This window comes from Lonchura striata, chromosome Z (genome assembly GCF_046129695.1).
Source record: "Lonchura striata isolate bLonStr1 chromosome Z, bLonStr1.mat, whole genome shotgun sequence".
Taxonomy (NCBI): domain Eukaryota; kingdom Metazoa; phylum Chordata; class Aves; order Passeriformes; family Estrildidae; genus Lonchura; species Lonchura striata.
In genome coordinates this window covers 49,550,030-49,569,475 of record NC_134642.1, presented here as the reverse complement: position 1 = coordinate 49,569,475, position 19,446 = coordinate 49,550,030, and the positions used below count along the sequence as shown (strand labels likewise).

Here is a 19,446-nt window from a genome sequence, read left to right as displayed (position 1 = left end):
TCTACCACTTACCAGTGTTACAGGTGTTTTATTAGATGTATTTTCCATTTTGGAAATGTAAAGATCTTAATGATACCAGATCTCTATGTTTCCAAGAGTTTTTATAGTTCCTGCAAATTTCCTGGTGTTTAAGGTGTGAACATCTCACATTCCTGCAGAACACTAATACAGGTTCAGAGCAATTTTGGCCATCTCTGTACTGCCTACTGTAACTTCCTTTGTTTATGTCCATTACCTTTAGCATAAACCAGCATGAACATGAATCTAATTCTGCTAAACTCAGCTAATAAAATGAAATGCTGGACTTTCTGTTCCATACTAATCTGACATCCCCTCTTTTCTTTTTAAATATTAACATAATTTGTATTAGGGGTTATCTACTTGGGAACTTTCTCACCCTTATTTTCAAGTTCTCAGTAATTATAGGTTTTGTTATAATTGTTCAAAGTCTCTTTGAACTTACAAATGAAATAGATTTAGAGCAGGTCTGAAAAAGACTATAAGGTTTCAAGCCTAGTGGAACTAGGATCAGTAAACCAAATCCACAACTAACTTCCCTGACCTTGTGATGACATTGCCTGGTATAAATGTTTGCATGTTACAGAACTTGTGATACAGCAGAAATATCCACTATCAATTTTGAGCTGATTGCTACAGTATGAAATTTAAGGAGCTGCAACTCCTTATAGCTAAAATGTCTCTTTCTCCAAATTTAGGGGAGACAAGAAAAATACTGAAGATGATCACGACCTATTGAAAAGTGATAGTAAGCAGTAATAGTCTTACCCAGATTTGTCAGAACTTAAGTGGAACTGAACTAACTCTATGGTAGCTTACAGTAGAAACTTAAATATTTATTTTTAAACCTCAAATGGCCTCTCTAACTAACTAATTAACTAAATAAATAAATACATTACCAAAAAGTCTATTAGGAAATTTGATTACTCCTTTTTGAAGAAAAACATGAAACTTTTACCAAAAACACTTGTTTACTTTCAGGTCATCAATATCAGCTTCCAGTGCTAAATTAATATTAAATCCTTTTCCTTTAAAAACTGTACTTTGTACTTAGTGCTATATTGATCTTGTTTCTCTTCCATTTCAGATGACAAAACAATTAATTGTCCTCATTTAGGTGCTAAATACTATTTACCTCCTACAATGAAATATATTTATCTAAAGGCAAGTGTAATCCAAAGAGTAATCTGTTCACTTCTGGAATGCTATCAGATCAGAACTGAATTTTCATCTCTTATGAACCACTACCCCCATGTAGGGAAACACAAATTAACCTCTAGGTAAGGGAAAAGAAAAGTTAATTTTAACTCAGTGAAAGTATTTTAATTCCAATTAAAGTGTTTTGATTCCAATTAAAATGAAGAAATATCCAATTTAAATTTTACCATGGAAATTTCAGAATAATAATGAATTGACATATTTTAATTTTTTTCAAAAAATAATTATTCTAATTTGACAAAAATCACTACCTACCTAAAATCACTACCTTGTAATCTGAAAAAGGTTTATTTTCACAAAAGAAATGCGCACTTTACATTACGTAACTTCAAGGGCTGTAATTTTTAAGGAATACTTTAGCTGTGATTATATTTATTGGAAAAATATGTGAAAGTGTTTATTAAAATTTTCAAATTGAAAAAAAAGATCAAAAATATTAAGTTGAATAAAATTAAGAACTATTCCTCCCTCCTTAAGTGATATGATTTGTACATTAAAATTTTTTCTCACCATTTGCTAAATTTTCTCTAAATCCTCTGAATATGTCCTTCCATTTACACGCATCTTTAGTACATTTTTTATTTTCTGGAATGAAGTAAGGAATCTAAAATAAGAATTTCCAACACTAGGCACAGAATAAGGCATCTTAATATAAGATATAGTAGATGGTATTCACAGTTAATGTTGTCTTTTAACTTAGCCATTTGATTTCTCTATAAAGTAGATGGATCAGATTATCTTTAAGAACATTCCTGCCTCAGAAAATAACAACTGGAACCAGGGATGGCTATATAAAACAGTTTTTAATTTTAAGAATATCTGGATATTGTGGGTGTCTAAGTACTGACTGAGAAGGGGAGAAAGAAACACTTTGTAAGGAAGAGTTTCATTGCTGCAGTCAGGACATGGAAAATTAGTGATTTCCTTAAAAAAATATTAAGCTCATTAGTTTCATTGTTTTAACAAAACATGCAGTTGTATCCCCGGAAGAGATGACAGCTATTTCAAGGAACTTTGCAAAGCTACTTTCTGCACTCTTTGTTTGAGAATCAATAGGGTTTTTAGATAATTGGAGCATCTGGGGAATAGGTTAGCAGTCTCTACATCTTTCATATCTGACTACTTAAGGACAACATTTAGTTTCCATGATCAACTTGAATCACAACAAAAATTTTAAATAAAGAATTGCTAATTGGCATTCCTTAATGGAAATATGTTGGTAGGCTTAGTACTTTTCTATCAAACCATTAGTTTTATTTGCTAAGTCTTCTATAAAAAATTAGTATAACAGATTTTTAATAATACATTTATGTTTTTGAGACTGGAAAATAATAATACTAATTTATTAAGAATAATTTATTAATATTATTTATGTACAAGTTTCTTATCAGGCATGGAGTGAAAATGAAGGATGGTACATATATGTGCTGTGTATGCTGTAGTCTTTATACCCGAACAGTGTGAAACCCAGAAAGCATATAACTATCACAGAGAAGAAGCTAAGCCATCTGCTCAACATTTGCATATGTAAAAATAAGTGGTTTTATGCTGCTGCTGTATTTTATATCACTATGTCTGAAAAGCTGATAATACTTCCAGTATGTATCAGACATCTGTGTTTAAAACAAAATAATAATTATTTTTACAAAATAACATTGTGCATAATTTTCCTGTGCATTAATAAACATAGATATAGCAACATGTAATGATTTAGGAAAAACATGGGGATCTTTTTTGATATATTCTTTTACTTATTAGCAAGGCTAAAAATTCTGATTGACTTCCCCACATTTTTATAGAAGGATCAGAAATTAACTGAAACTTAGTGATTGACAATGGACAGTCAAGACTTTCTTTCTGTCCTAATAAAACCTAACAAACAGTGCTGTTGCTCATTCATATACACTATGATAAGAAGTAGAACACTTAGGTAAGAAATTACTGACTTTTCAGAGTGATATTTTTCAGAGTCACAATGTAACTTGACACTTCAGTAGCTTATAAACAGTTTATTAATGACTCAGAAATTTAGGCACAGAAAAAAACCCCACCTTTTTCAAGCATATTAATTCAATATAAAAATGTCTAAAATACAATAGACAATAATCTTACTGAATTTTGCCAAACCTTAATTATAGAGTCACATTATTTTCCATAATTAATTTACAGTTGAATAGTGTCTCTAAGAGGACATGCAAATCAAAACTATGATACTGTGCAGAATTCCAGTCATGCTTGAAAGCCCTCAATATGCCAAAATAAAGAAAACTTTCTGAAAACATTTTAATGGGAACCAAAGAAAAAGATCTTAAAACTTCAAGTCCTGTGTGCTTGCAAAGAGAACTCAGAGACTCAATTTCTTTCTACAGTTTTAAGAATAACCTTCTTTGGCTTTATAATAAGCAACAGACTACTGAGATAATTCTCTACAAAACATGTAGGTCTATAGAAACCATTTGCTATGTACTTAGGATATTTTGTATCAGAACTGTGGTATCTATTGCAGGGAAAAGATAAAGATATTCAAAAGATGCTCAATCTGACTTATAAAGAAGCTTTATGTTGTTAAAAAATATATTAAATCTATAAGATATTCCTTTCTGTATAAAGAACAGTGAGAGTCACTGATAGAGTTTTTATTCATAATTCCTTTCCAGGAGAGTGTACACACCATAATATGCACCTACCCTCCCTTGCCCCCAGTTTCCTTCCCTGTTTTTTATGTCTGCCGTTAAGGAGGGAGGATCTCAAACAAATACAGTTACTCTGTTAACTTCTTACAGAACAAAGGAAGAAAAATGAACACCAATAGGCAGTCCTGATGCATGGCTGCTTCGTGATATTCATTATTCCTAAATATCCCTTTTAAGTACTGAAAGGTTGCAATTATGTTTTCCTGGAGCCTCCTCTTCTCCATGGTCAATCATCCAACTTTTTCAAACTGTCCTAATAGAAGAGCTGCTTCAGCCCTCTGATCATTATTTCCCTGGCCCTTCACTGGCCCTCCTCTAAGTGTCTCACATCCTCCTTGTGCTGGGACCCCAGAGCTGGATGCAGTTCCAGGTGGGCTCTCACCAGAGCACCCTGCTGCCCACGCTGCTTTGGTTGCAGCCCAGGACATGTTTGGCTCTCTGGGCTGGGAGTGCCCATGGCTGGGTCATGTCCAGCCTCTCACCCACCAGCACCCCCCAGTAATTCTCAGCAGCCTTCTCCCAGTCCCTTCGTCCCCCAGCCCATACTGATACTGGAGGTTACCCTGACCCAGGTGCAGGACTTTGCACTTACCCTTTTTGAACTTCAAGAGAATTGCACAGGCCCCCTCTCAGACCTGTAAGGGTCTTCTGGATAGCATCACTTCCCTCCAGTGTGTTGATCATGCCTCACATCATCGTGCCTTCTGCAAACATTTGGGGGGAACATTCAATACCAGTATGTCCTAGGAAAAGCTGGTATAGGTCCCTCTGTAGACCCTATGACAATATGTATGCTCTTGCAGAAGGAAAAACTTGTCTAACTCATCTAACATAGTAATGACAACTACTAGCAGTCATAGCACAAGTTATTTCCATTATTATTCAGTCCTTTTTTAAAATCAAGGCCGATTGTTTTCAGCCTATCTATAATCACTTTCTGCAGATTTCTGCTGTAAAAGGAATGATTGTCAAAAGAAATGACTGCCCTTTTCATCAAATACAGAAGAAGGGAAGTCCTCAATTCATAATTCACACAGGGAGTATGATTCAAGGAGCCTCTGTATGCATTCAACCAAGTAAAAGAAATATATCATAACTCCTATGGGGCCATAAAAATGTGTTTTGAGTACAGGACACCTGGAGGAATACTTATAACAGAGAGTGTGGGAGCAATTCATTCCCTGAAATAAGCTACTCCATTCATGATATAATTGATGACAATAACAAGATACTATTATAACTGGAAATAATTCTAGGTATTTTTTCATCTGTTAACAAACTATTTGCATTATATATATATATATTTCAGACATCATCTCAGCAATCTTCTAGCAGTGAATCTTTTTGCTCTTCTTATGAGCAGGAGCACATTCTCTGATTTCATATTATGGCTATTAAATTTTCAGGGTAAGAATGTTTTTCAACAGGTCTTGTCTGTGAGTGTGTGCACGAATTATGTGAAAATTTCTGCCAGTCAGTAAGAAAGTGTGGAGGCTGAGCTCAAACACACGAACTCACAAAAGCATATTCTTCCCTAATATTAGTTTGTGTGATTACTTCAGCTGGAAGTTGATTCCAGCATTATGAGTATAATCTTCGTCATCAGGGATTTAACTCTAAGAGATCTTCCTGACTGTATTAAAGCAGAAACAACCAGTAATATTTTTTGGCAAAAAAATACTCATTGCTAAAAAAAAAGAGAGAAAGAAGTAAGGTTAAATGCAGGCTCAGGAATATTGAGCACTTGAAGGTCTTTAAGGAAAAAATATTATACATAGGAGCAGAGGAAGTCTATTACAAAGAAGACACTAAACTGGAACCCAAATTCAAATGCAAACCTCAAGGACAACCTTTCATAAATTTTTTTGCTCTGAATTAAGGGTGATAATCATATACAACCAGAAGCCAGGCATTTTGGTATTTCCAACATTCTCTAATTAAATGCTAATAAATTTTTTCTAATCCCAGTTGTCTCTACTGCATTGACGTGTCCTGAACGCAATGAATAAGACCTATATATTCTTTTACATGTTATGGAAATGCATGAACTTATTGAGTGACTAAGTTTCTGTAAACAAATGTGTTGACATGCTTAACTAGATACTAAAACGCAGTAAAGCAGCTTAGACATTTATTTGTCCTAAATGTAATAAATCCCCACTGCTTTCCAAAGCCCTCTACAGAAGTTAATTTTAGCTTGGGCTGACAGAAAGGCAAAAGTCTGAAGTTTGAAATATCCCTCAGAGGATCTCCAAAGAGAGGTAAAATAGTGATAGAAATGAAGCCAATTTTCATGCTTTCAGAGGTTCAATCAGTGTAGGGTCAGGCAAGACCAAGCTGCTTAAACGCAAATTCCTGCTACTTTAAAGAAAAGCATAAACATATTTAATATAAATGTGTATGATTTCATAACATTCCTGACACTTCCTGGTTTTGCAGTTGTATTTACAATAGCAAACAAGCAAAAACTCTAATGGCTCCCCCAGTCTCAAGGAAAAAAACACTGAAGTACTAAGAAAAAGGATATAATCTCATATAAATTGAATCAAAAATTTAATCCTATTCTTGATCTGGTATCTGGTTCAGTACAGAAAAAATCTTCAAACATATCTCTTCTTGATTTCCATTCTAAGCTACTAAAATGAGATAGTGCTATATTTTTCAAAATTGTAGAGACATGTAGACAGATCAGTATCTGAAAATGACATGAAATCCCCAAACAAGACCAAGAAACGGGTCAAATTGAGCCTAATTCTTGATGATACTGAGGTTGCATTTTCTTTTTCAGAATGGGAGGGTATTGGATTTAATGTTCTGTTTTTAAAAAAATCGTACCCATTACTGCATTTTGTCCTTTATTCACAACAGACACAAATAAAGATGAAAGTTCCAAATCAAGATGGTTATGGAATCAAGGATAACCTGGTTATAGAGTATAAATTTAGAAAATAGACACACAGACATTCAGAAACTTCTGCAGAATCTTTTTTACTTTTAGTAACATATAGCACAATTCAGCTCTTTTACATAGCCATGGTAAATAAATTTCTGTATTTCCTTTGGGATATTCCTCATCTCCAAAGCTATTGCATACAATGGGCTCTCATCCTTGCTTATGGAGCTTTAAGGATTTTTAGGCTAAAACAAGTGACCTATATTATGATACCAGTGTTTAAAAGAAGGTTCATGAATATATATATAGATGATTAACCAACACCTAAGTAATCTATTAATTCATGCTCAACAACAGTTGTTCTGATACAGTACATAGAGGGTCCAGGTTCCAAATGCAGAAAAGTCTGCTAATGATCAAAAATAATTCCAGAATCATATTCCTCTAAAAAGGTCACACTTGCCTCTTTGTTTATAAAAAGGGTTAATTATATCTATCTATATCTATATCATCTATATCTATATATCTATATATATCTATATCTATATCTATATCTATATCTATATCTATATCTATATCTATATCTATATCTATCTATATCTATATCTATATCATCTATATCTATATCTATATCTATATCTATATCTATCTATATCTATCTATCTTTATATATATATATATACACATATATATACATATATATACATATATATATATGTATATATATGTATATATATAGGTATAATATATTATATATACATACTCACCTGAGTACTTATATGGCAATACACAGATTTGATCCAACAAAGAGAACTTTATAGACATATATTTCATAGATGTGGAAAATCAGATTAATTTTTTTTTTTACCAGGAGAGAACTTTGCTGAGAGGCTGACCAGATTAGAACAGCTGGGACAGTGCTATTCTTGGGACTAAGGGCATTTAAAAAGATTTTGTGTGTTTGCATCACAGGAAAATAAATTATTTTTTATAGCAACTGATAACTTTGCACAAGGTGCCTCATTGAAAAGAGAAAATGTAACATTTAGGGAATTTCTTAACCTAAAAATTGTAAGTCCATTAAAGGGCCAGATGCCACTTGATGATGGATTCATGGCTGAGGAAGGTGCTAAATCCAGGTGAAAACACTACACCTCTGAAGTGTCAATCTGTTCTTATGAGATACTGACTGCATACAATCCAGAAAACTAAGTCACATGGACTACTATGACAATCTATATAATTTTTTTTTGTATTCTAAACCAATTCTTATCTATCTAGATAAAATAGATAAGATTCTTATCTAGAAGGTAGGTAGATACACCAAGACATTCCTATCAAATACCCGAGAATTGTTGATTGAGGTGGGAGATGTTTTCTGGGAGGACTGTCAGACAACTAGCACTTGTCATATTGAATCAGGAAGCACTAAAGCAGTTCAGCAGTACAGGAATAAAATTATAAATGAAATCTCACTGTAAGAGCTCTGTTTCCCAGTGCTCATCATATTTTAGAGTTACATTTGACATTAACTGGAAATTTAAAAATCAGCTCAGCATATAACTTGGGGCAAGAAGGAAGACAAACAGAGGATATTCATTATTTCCACTCCATGGACATAATATGAATATGTGAACTTTGGGAATCTTCTAAGGGTATAAGAATTTCTTTGAAACAGCAGCAGTTTTGTCTGTCAGTACTGACACGATGACTATGATTTTTTTTTTTTAACATAATGCCAGTACTTATGTCACAATAGGGTATGTAATACATACACAAGAACCTTTAATTCATTCTGAAAACTGTATCTAGCTCTCTTATGTTTTTGTGGTTTTGTGTTATGGGGCACAGAGAATAATAATACTCTCCTAGCCTTTATACCATTCAGATTTACAGGACATCAAGATCATATCTCACTGACTTTTTTTTTCAGGTTAATGAATAACTATCTCTTCATACAAAAGATGTTCCATATTTTTTTCCCTTCTCTGTACTCTTTTTTAAGGTCCATGGTGCACCTCTTGAACAGAACAGTACAGGAGATATTTAGTACTCAAAGGGTGAATTTATATTTTGGTTTCTTCTGGTCTCTTCACGTGAAGACCCTATGGTTCTTCAGTGTCAGTGCTTCTGATACACTACAGACAACTCTGTTAACTAGGATTATATGGAGGCAACTGAAACCACAGATTAACCAGGGTCCTAGAGACCACACTGATTTTTGGTGTAAGTACATTCAGTGTCTCCACAAAAATGCAGACAAGCCTGAATCAGCTTACGTTCAACCAATTAAACCTTGGTTATTTTTAAAAGCTAAGATCCATCTGGACTTAGTTGTTCCAGTTCATGCAAGCCATGTAGAATTTGGATTGCCCAGCAGATTAACTCCATGCAATTGCATGGTTCCTAAGGGCTATTTGTAAAGTGAGGTACAGAGACAGTCCCAGCTATAAGTGACATCATTGTGTGTTGCTGGTTTTCACCATAATATCCTGAAATTTGTGATGCTTGGGAACAAGTAAATAGATGATGGATCCAAGAGAAGAAGACTTCTATTATTGTCAATTCTTTCTCAATTTAAAATTGCCCAAATGGCTGAGCTGTCACTGGAAATAGTACAGCTAATCTGTCCTGGAAAGACAAGCCTCTCTGTGATCCAGTGACAATCTCCAATGTCTGGCATCTCTCCACTGAACAGAGTTGATACTATGAGACTGGGTAACTGTGTTCACTTTTGCAGAGAAAATTTTTATAAATAACTGGAATGCCGAGGAAATTCCTAATGACAAAAAACCAACCAAAATTCAGTGAGTCTAGTTTCTATATCTCCAGATTATCTCTTCTTCCACTTAAAATATGCAGAAAACACTCATATTATGTCTCATCAAATCATTAAAAGGCTTACATTTATATTTACATGGTAATTTTTTTGGCAGAAAAAATTGCAGCTGTATGTGGCTCTGAAGCCACCAGGAAACCTAAAAGCCCAACTCTTTTTTTCTTCTCATGCTGGTCTAATAAAAAGTCTTTGTAATCACCAGAATGCTGGATAGAAAGGCAGATCTTACCCAGTCTTGATCTGAATTGGTATATATTGCGCACAAAGGACAGTTACTAAGAAAATTCAATCTGCATGGAATTTTAGAAAATGAAGACATTGGAGAATTCTACTGAGACCTCTCAGTATACATAAATACTATCTTGACATCTTCATTACACAAAATACTCTCTAGTTCATTGCACAAAATAAGATTAGTGTTAAATAATTTAAGGGATTGTCTTGTTTCTTGATAGTATTATTACTATTGTTTCAAACAATGATTATTTTGTATTTATTTCTATTATTAATTTAATCCTCGTGTTTACAAGTTTTGCCAATAGTACTAAAGGTGTTTTCTAAAGTAAATGCTTCATTTGCATAATTTCAAGAAAGAGAAAAAACTGAGACAATCTAAACTTCACTGACTAGATTTGAAAGATTTCTCCATTTATAATACTCTACCGGTTATAGCTATGTACAGATAAGCAGAATCACAATTTTAGTACATAAAAAACATAAAGACTACAATTCTTTACTGCAATTTAAGAGATGACAGAATAAATTCTCCACTTAAAATACTTTCTTACATCTCCTGGGTTATTCCAGTATTTCTTCATTTGAGAATATCCTTCTGAAAGGGAGAATATATTTTTTCTTAATTTGGGATGACTCAGAGAAAAGTACAATCCAAAGAGACCTCAGACTCATCCATCAATCACATTGTCTTAACCCAAATTAGCTGTACCTTACTTGATTGATGAAATTACTTCACCCAGATCATCTGTTCAACTAGTTCCTTATATGCACAGTTACACTTTCTTTTTTAAGAAATTATAAAAATCACATTGTAGTTTGATTTCATTCTGCTTTTTCTGACTGACTATGGGAATGAGGTGTACCTTAGTGCAAAAGGTTTTTCTTGTTCCCAAAGACAGGTATACAGATGTGCTATAAACAGAGTACATATTATGGCTTACATGAACAAACTCTATTTTTGTTCTATTTTAACTCTAAAAACAACGAAAAAAAAAAACTCCACCACTTTAGGAAGCTAAAGAAAACTTTAGCTTTAGAAAGCTAAAGCTAAAAAACTTCAAAACTTTAAAAACTTTAAAACTTTAGCTTTAGAAAGCTAAAGTTTGGACTACTCTGCAAGGAAGCACAGGGCCCAGGTTCTTCTTGTTAAGGAGTTATTCTGCAAGAATAATATTAAAACCATCACAAGTAGAAGGTGAAACACCCCATTAATCAAAAGCTTGATGCAGATGAGTGAGCTGGACATCTATCTTTAGCAATAAAATATGCTAATTCTTGATACCCTCAATCAGCTTCCTAGAGAGAATCAGTAATATGGATTCCTGTTTTGCTGTCTTTCCTCTTATCATTCATTTATAAGGCATAAGCTAGGGCAAAGTACCTTACTGAGCTTTTTAGGCATGAGAAAACCAATATTTCTTTGTTATTTTGTTTTAAAATATAACTAGATTTTTTTATGCTCATCAAGACTGAAATATTTGTTTGCCTTTATCTATACCTGTTTTTGTAATCTCTAGTTTATGATCACTGATAGCATGTAAGAAAGGCACAACTTCACTTCCAGTATTATATTTCAGTAAATTAAACTTGACCGTCTTCAAAAAAATTTCTAGTAGCATGTCCAAACAGAGCTCTTCTCATCACTTGGCTGCTAATCCTTGTCTTGGTCCAAAACATTAAAGAGTATTGAATTTGAAGTAAGAAATCTTTCATTTCTGAACAGAATAAGCTTATGATTGTCCTACAGCTGCAGAGGATATTTTGGTCACCTTTTTAGACAATCATTTCCTTTTACTGTACATGATGCACTGTTTTGGTTGCAGAAACATGTCATGTGTCTGGATGTATTAGCATGAGCCAAATGCTAAAAGTTTATCAGTGGCTGCACCAAGAAATTCTGAAAGGGTATCATGTTAACATACTAAGCAGACAACAACATTTTGCTGTCTATCCCATAAAACTATGTACTGGAAAAAAAAGGGTAACTTTACTAACCCATCACAGGATTTTTTTAGAAGATTCAGATCTTTAATTCTTTTTGTTCCACTCCTAACTTTGGATATAACCCCATTTTGTCCAACTCTTTTAGCTATATAACCCATTCCCTGTAATGAATTGCAGCAAATGTCAAAAATTTCTAGTTGTGTAGTGTGGCATTTTAAAAAAATAAACTATGGCTATCAACCGCAACCTTCTATCATCAAAGCTCCCTTTACTTTTTCTCACATTGTCCGTGAAAAAAAAGTCAGTCTAAGAATTGTATGCTGAATGAAACAACCAATTAATAAAACTGCAAAAATTATTACTTACTGTTCAAAGGCCATTGAAAGCATGTGTTCCTCTGCACACCTGCAGCAAAAAGAACAAGCTATTTGGTTGCCTAAACACAGAAATCAAATATACAGGACAGGACAGTTAATGATGCTTCCTGATAAGTTTCCCTCTCTCGAAAAAAGAATGCTGTAAATGACAAGGATTCTGAATAAAAAAATGGGATTTTATGCTAGACCCAAATATTATATATTGGCAAGAAGGTGAAGAAGGGTTTAACTATTTTAACCAAAAGATGTTCTAAGTGACCTGGGAAAAGCATAAGGAGATATATTACTCTTCATATAACAGGAATAAAGCAATCTAGTAATAATGAAAACGTGAAAATCTGTCATCCAGCTTGCTGCACACTTTCAACTACGTATACTTAGACCGCCAGAGTTTTATAAATATATACATATATCTATATATTTTTACAAATAAAAATGACAAAGGAAAACAAGTAGACCTCAATTCCCCTTTCTAATAGGAATTATTATTAATAATGGACTTTGTCAAACTGCTGTACTTCTAATAATGAGTCACTTCATGTTTCTTCTGTTTGTTTCATGTACCTTTTTAAAACTAAAATCTCAGATGCAAATGTCCCTACATCAAATTGAGAATAATTAGATCTCTGTTTATGTGAAAAAACTTCATCATCGGCAAACTTCCAGAAATAATGAGAATATATCTATGTTTTAAAATTTGAATCTATCCATCTAGTGCCATCTATACATCTGTCAAGTTAATTGAAAAAGCCTAAATCGAGTTTTCCGCTCTTAAAATTTAAAAAAATTTGGATTCAACTACATGTCCAATCAGTGTTAATGATGGCCACATGGTTGATCACAGAATTATGCAAAAAATTAATGAAAGTCAATAAAACAGGTGGAATCAGGGGAATATTTGGAAGGGCAAACCAAGCATCTTCAGCAAATACAAACTGCTAAAATTAAAAAACTGCAGCACATACTGTATTGAACCATAACAGAAAACATTTATCAAACAAAGGAGAAGAATAACCTGAGAGTAGACACAGTTCCTGCTTCTTAAATTCTGAATAGTCTGGTAAGTCTATCTAAATTAACTAAAAAGAGGAACAGAGGGGAGAACTACTGAAGGGAATGCAGAGGCTAAAATTAGGATTACAAATTCACTAAAACACAGATAACCTTAAAATACCTAGACAAATACCATATGTATAGACAGCTAGAAATCCTCTTTCAAGATTGCAAACCAAGCTATATCAGTCCAGATCTGGGTTAATTCTGATCCTTCAGTACCTTGACAAAAAAAAAAAAAAAGTATCTCTGAATGTGTTCTAAGGACAGCAGAATACATTCCTTCTTGTCAGGTAAGATGCTACATCATTTGGAAAGATAAGCCCTAACATTACAGTACTTATTATTGAATATATTGCTAGCTGTCTAGCTTGGGCTGTAAAAAAGTTAGCCATTTTCACAAGCAAAAGTTTGCTACAAAGGAGTATTACAGACTCATTAAAGATTCTGCAGTGTGTTCATAACTAGATTTACAGATGTTATTATGGATAAACAATTGCCTTTAATGCTAGATGAAAATTACCCCAAATGGCAAGTAAAAGGAAGTAGACCTTGGCTGCGGAATAAAATTAATCACTGAGGTATACATATTACATATCTGTTATTCTAGTTGTTGCTCTAATTTTATTACACTGCATTCCCATGTGCAATACTGACCATAATAAAAATAGAAAAACACTCTGCCTGAACATGGGAAATTATATTAAATATAAAAAAAATTTCCAATGTTAATGAGGAAATAGAATGGAAATATTGTTGGAATTTTACTTGCATTCATCCTCTAGCCATAAAGCATTTAATTGGCAAACAATGACATGGCTAGATTACATGATAATCAGGTAAAGCAATGAAAAGTTACTGTAAGATGGACCCTAAAAATATAATTTAGGGCTAAGTGTACTAAAATTTTATTGTTTTGGTTTGGTAGGGTTTTTTGTTATTTTGGGTTTTTTTTGTTGTTGTTGTTGTTTGTTTTGTTTTTTCTTTTTTTCCAATTTGGATTGTTAGAAAAGTTATAATAGGATCAAATAGGAATCAAATAGGAAGCCAAGACCAGAGTGCAATGCTTCCTTTGATTCCATTCTTTTAAATACCAGGTATATTACCCTACAAATACCATGGCACTAATTTGTGCCACTTCTTCATTGCCTTTATTAAACAGAGAAAAATGAATTCAGGCAAGAATTATTAGTTACCCAGTTATACAGGACTGAAGCAAAGCTCTTTCCTTACTAAACAAATACTTCTGTTATGGTTATCCAAAAAAATCCCCTACCAAAACCAACCAGATGTTACTTTTGGTGCAGTACATCTGATATACATCTATGCAACTGGAGGCTTCAGCCTGAAAGGACTATATCTCACCTGCCATTTTGGAAGAACTACTTGTCTGTTGTTTTAGTAAGATTCCATAAGTACATGAATTTTTAAAAATGCAGAAACTGATCATAAAGTTCTTACACTTTCATTTATCTACATAGTAACCTTCAGTGGAGACTTTGCTGGCTATCACAGTAATGGCCACTATTGACCAAAATAATGATATGCAAATGAGAATGCTTTCCAATATGTTAGAATTAAACATTTAAACTTGGAAATAAATAACCAACAGTATTCCTGGATTTGGATATTGCTACTTTACAGAGCCATTAATTTTGAAGAATTAAGAATTCTGGGAAAGTTAAGATGATAATTAAATTAGATATTGCTGAGTTAGCAGAAGTAGATAAATAGGCTTTGTTCATAGTTAACAGTACCCAGATTTTAGAAAAGATATCCAGGATCTATTAACTCATTGCTTATCAACTTTATGTTAGGGTAGCTATGTTTATCATGAAAAACAGAATGTGATAAACAGATCTCAGGGGCACAAAAACAGTTGCAGACTTCCCACACTTGAATGGCCCATTGAACACAGGTTCTATCAAGGATTCATTTGTCAGGTATGTATGGAAAAGGTAGAAAGATCAAAATGAGGACAACTTACATTCCTTCTTCATTTTGGAGATCCCTCCCCAAAATGGACCTCCAACTCATTTCAGAGAACAAAACTACACATGTTTAATAGCCTTTTTGCCAATTAGCATATAGAGCAGAGCAGAGGAAGTGACAGGATATGAATATGCATTCATATTTTGTGTATTCAAAACTTCTGTAAATAAAAAGGCTTTTTGCAGTGCACATTAGGGAATTATCCCACATACTGCCTGGACATTGCAATAAACATACATTTTCTAACTTTAAACTGTTAGAGAGTTTTTGTCCATCTCAGTTGGATATCAATATTAGATCAATATTCATATTTTAGTAAATCACTACCAAACTTCCAGTTGTTTAAAAGAACTATTAAAAATTCATAGACAAATTATTTGTCTTTTGAATATACATGGCACTGCATGGGGAAAAGTGAAATAAATGCAGGAGGCTAAGAAGAATTTTTCCTTGTGTTAGTGTTGATATAACAATAATCCTCCTAAATGAACATATAAATATAAATTAGCAAAGAAGTTATCACAGGATTTGTGTAGAAGACCATGAAATAAGAAATTTCCTTTAATTTCTCCTCTTGCATTTGGGAAACCTATAACAGAAATGTATGCATTTCAGTCCTTCCTCAGAGAGCTGGGACTAAATTTTCTTATCCTAAGCAGAGTGAGAGATGAGGATGAGCTATCTCAGCCACTCTTAGTTAAATAAAATCAGTATCAAGGGGTTCTTAGTCAGACCTTTATTACTGCAGCAAAGTCAGTAACATTTCTGTTTTATGTTGGGTCTCATATAAGCCAACAAGGGAAAGAAGATGGAAATAGAAGTTAGGGAAGGACTTATGTAACTGATATACCAATGCACAATGCAGTTTTGAGGCTGAATCCTGCTGTTTCCAATGTTTCCAACATTTTTTCCATCAAGTAAAAAAAAAAACAAACAAACACTTCACACTTTTCTTGTTTATAGTTGAACAATCTCTAATTGAGATCTATGCTAGCTGTATAGAAAATTTCTGCTTCCTTTAATGAAATCTATTGCTTCCTAAAACCAAAATAAAAGTAATCCTGTTATAACTATTAAAATTATCTGTTTATATTATCTATCTATAAAAATTATCTGCCTATAAAAATTTCCATAAATTTTGTCAAACTATCACTAATGACACAATTCTCAAAACAGAACCAGCTTACTGGAAATGAACAACACTGAAAATATGATGTCAATCTGATTTTTTTTACAGCAATCTAGCAGCATAACAGATATTTTAATATGATTATTCATTGGCACATTAAAGTATACTCAGTGCTTTCCCTGGGACATAGTTGAGGCAAATGGCAAAAGTCCATGAAGGAGTAGACAAGATGAAGCCTGCAGAAAAAATAAGTGAAAAGATAATAAAAAATTCCCCTGGGACTTCAAGTCTGATATGAGTTTGGGAAGTGATTAGAAGAAGAAAGACAGCTGACAGTGCTTTGTGGCATTTCTTTCAAAGACAAGAATATGAGCTCTGTCAGCTCCAAAATAGGCAGACTGTTCACCCTCCATCTCTGAGCCTGTGTGTCAGGGTGTGAATAAGGTGTGATATTTCTACCTGCTCCCATGTTCTTTCCTCATCTCTTTTTACTTATATACACTTACTATTGTGTTCTTCACAGGTGATATGAGATTGGAGAAGCAATGACATGTACCAACTCATCCATCCTGTCTGATCACTGAAAAAAATTGTCACAGTTGTGTGTTATCCAGCACAACTCTATGACAACAACTGGGCTGGATCAAATCCTAAATGGATGTCTACATCTTGGTAGGCAAAATTCATTCTTCTACCCATAAAAATTGAAAAGAAAAACCACTAATTTCATAAACCATTAACCCTACACTGAGAGGACATTTCCACTAGCAACAGCTACTTTTGTGTACAAAAACATTTTTTTTTGTTTTAATTTTACTATGCCTTTTACTGTTTTTTAAGGTTGCTCTACATATATTATTAAGGGAATGCTGATGAATAGTTTTCAGTTGATGCCGTACTAATTTCCTTATACAATATGTGAATTATACTACTAAACCAATACTATGTCAATATACAAGCAATCCTTATGCCAATGGTTTGAGGTACAGGGTCATGTAGTATGCATGTAAGGTACAAGGTCATGTAGTCATGTAGTAAATACTACAAAAATAATAAAAAAACCTAATTACCTTATAATTTTGTTCTAACAATTTATGTACTTGGTTCTTCCTAACAGTATAATCTCTATCTCTTACTATATCATACCACAGTCACATGGACAATGAGAGACAAAAGTTCTTTATTTCACTTTTAAAATCTTCAACATCAAAACTAGAAATATGAGTGACTAAATGATAGCAGGTTAGAATGTCCTTTCTCTGAAAGTTGATAGTGAGGGAAGATACCATGATTTTCTTTGGTCTTGTGCTTGTATTCATACATTTTTTAAGAGGCTGGCAGTGTAGGGCTACTTCTTTACAGTCCAGACACAAAGCTAGAATTAGCTACTTACATTTTGTATACTGCTGCTAGAGAAAAGGAGTATTGGAAGACATTAATTTATACCAACCTAGTATGAGTAAAAAGGCCTTTAATCAGCAGCTTTTTAATGCTCAGTACTCATTTAGTCAGCACTTGATCTGATACCCAGGTTTGCAGCAAATATCTCAGGACTCATTAAAAGCAGCAGTTGAATATTCTCTCTCCACAGAACTAAAAACATGTCAGTCTTGGCTGGTAAAGGCAGGGTTGTTTGTGCATTTTTGATATTTAAATTTCTTCTCACCTTCTCAGCGTACAGCATTATAAAACATTCAGGTCTTAGGTAGCTCCAAACTTGCAGTTTCCTTTCCAAATAAAAAATTAAACTCTATCAGGTTATGGTAAATTATCATGTTCAATTTCCATATGGCCAAGCCATGTAGCAAAACAATTAGCACAGAGAGTTTGGGAGCCCTGCTGCTTTTTAGCTGTTGCGTGGATGTAACGTTTCTCTCCCTCTGTCTCTTCTGAACACTCCGTTTCCTCTTCCTTCTCCATCTTTTTCCCCTCTTTCTCCATCTCTCATTAATCCATGCACACACAGCGTCAAATGCCACTTATACAGCCAGAAAAATCTTAGCATAAACACCACTGAATAATAGGAGAAACATGTCAAAACAAAAAGTCCTTGCCCTGCAATCTGATGATACTGTATCACACTATAGTACAGATTCCTGGCAAGGAAGTACCTAACAGCAAGTGGTCCTTGCAGCTAAAATTGATTTATATTGAGAATAAAGCTATTCCATACAAAATACTAATAATTAATTAATACATAGCAAGATAAGTAGACAACTTTTCTGTATTATGTTAAAAGTTAGAAAAAAAATCTGTCATTGTTCTTCTATGTATATGTAACCTTATATTGATTCTTTTTCATTTTGTTATTCTAAGAGGTGATCTGCCTGATTTAAAGATTAAATTTGTGTCTCACAAAGAATTAAATATGTGCTGCTGTTTCCACTATACATTGTCACCAGTTCTGCTCTAGAAATCAGCCAAAAGAGATAGGTAGAAACATGTTATGTAATTTACTGGACAGAAAGAAAAACCGAAGGAAACCATGCGAGTGAAATTTTCCTGCTATAAGTGAATTGGTTTAATTGTTCACTGACTCTCACAGGTACATCCTAGACCCTTGTCATGCCTCATGGATCAGCTCTGGCACTTCCCCCGCTCTCAGGTAAGCCAAATGGACTCATCAAATAAAACTATTTTCTTTCTTGTCAGGTTAACTTCCTGACAGTTTAGCAAGATGGATCAGTACACTGAGTAATCAAAAAAGCACTGAAATGACTGCATGGGAAAAAACCAGCATGGAGCTTGGTGTCAGAAAGTAGCTGGTAGAGTACATGAAAGAGAAAGGGGAAGCCTTTGACAGTTGTGATTAGTTAGATAATCTCTGCCATCTTCTGAAGCCTCACCACTAATTAGCACAAGAAAAATTGAAGGAAATAGAGAGGCATATCCTTTCATCTTTCCAGAGGTCACCTTACAATTTCAGGTTATGTGTCATCCTCATTGAGAAAATATTACATTCCTGGAAGATGAATATGACCAACTATACTTAGCTCTTAAAAAAGAATTAAAAGTTGTTTTTAGATGTAAAAGCAAAAGGTATTCCCAAGTTA

General features: G+C 33.6%; 1 protein-coding gene across 7 annotated transcripts in view; it reads right to left on the bottom strand.

Annotated features, from left to right (window-relative positions):
- Positions 1 to 19,446, bottom strand: part of LINGO2 (leucine rich repeat and Ig domain containing 2) — a 476,071-nt gene that overhangs the window by 324,924 nt on the left and 131,701 nt on the right. The window contains exon 2 of one of the 7 annotated variants that reach the window (XM_077790468.1): positions 12,209 to 12,247. The exons of the other annotated variants lie outside the window; for them this stretch is intronic. The gene's annotated coding sequence lies outside the window, so the exon portion shown is untranslated. The remainder of the gene's footprint in view (positions 1 to 12,208; positions 12,248 to 19,446) is intronic. 7 annotated transcript variants of the gene reach the window in all.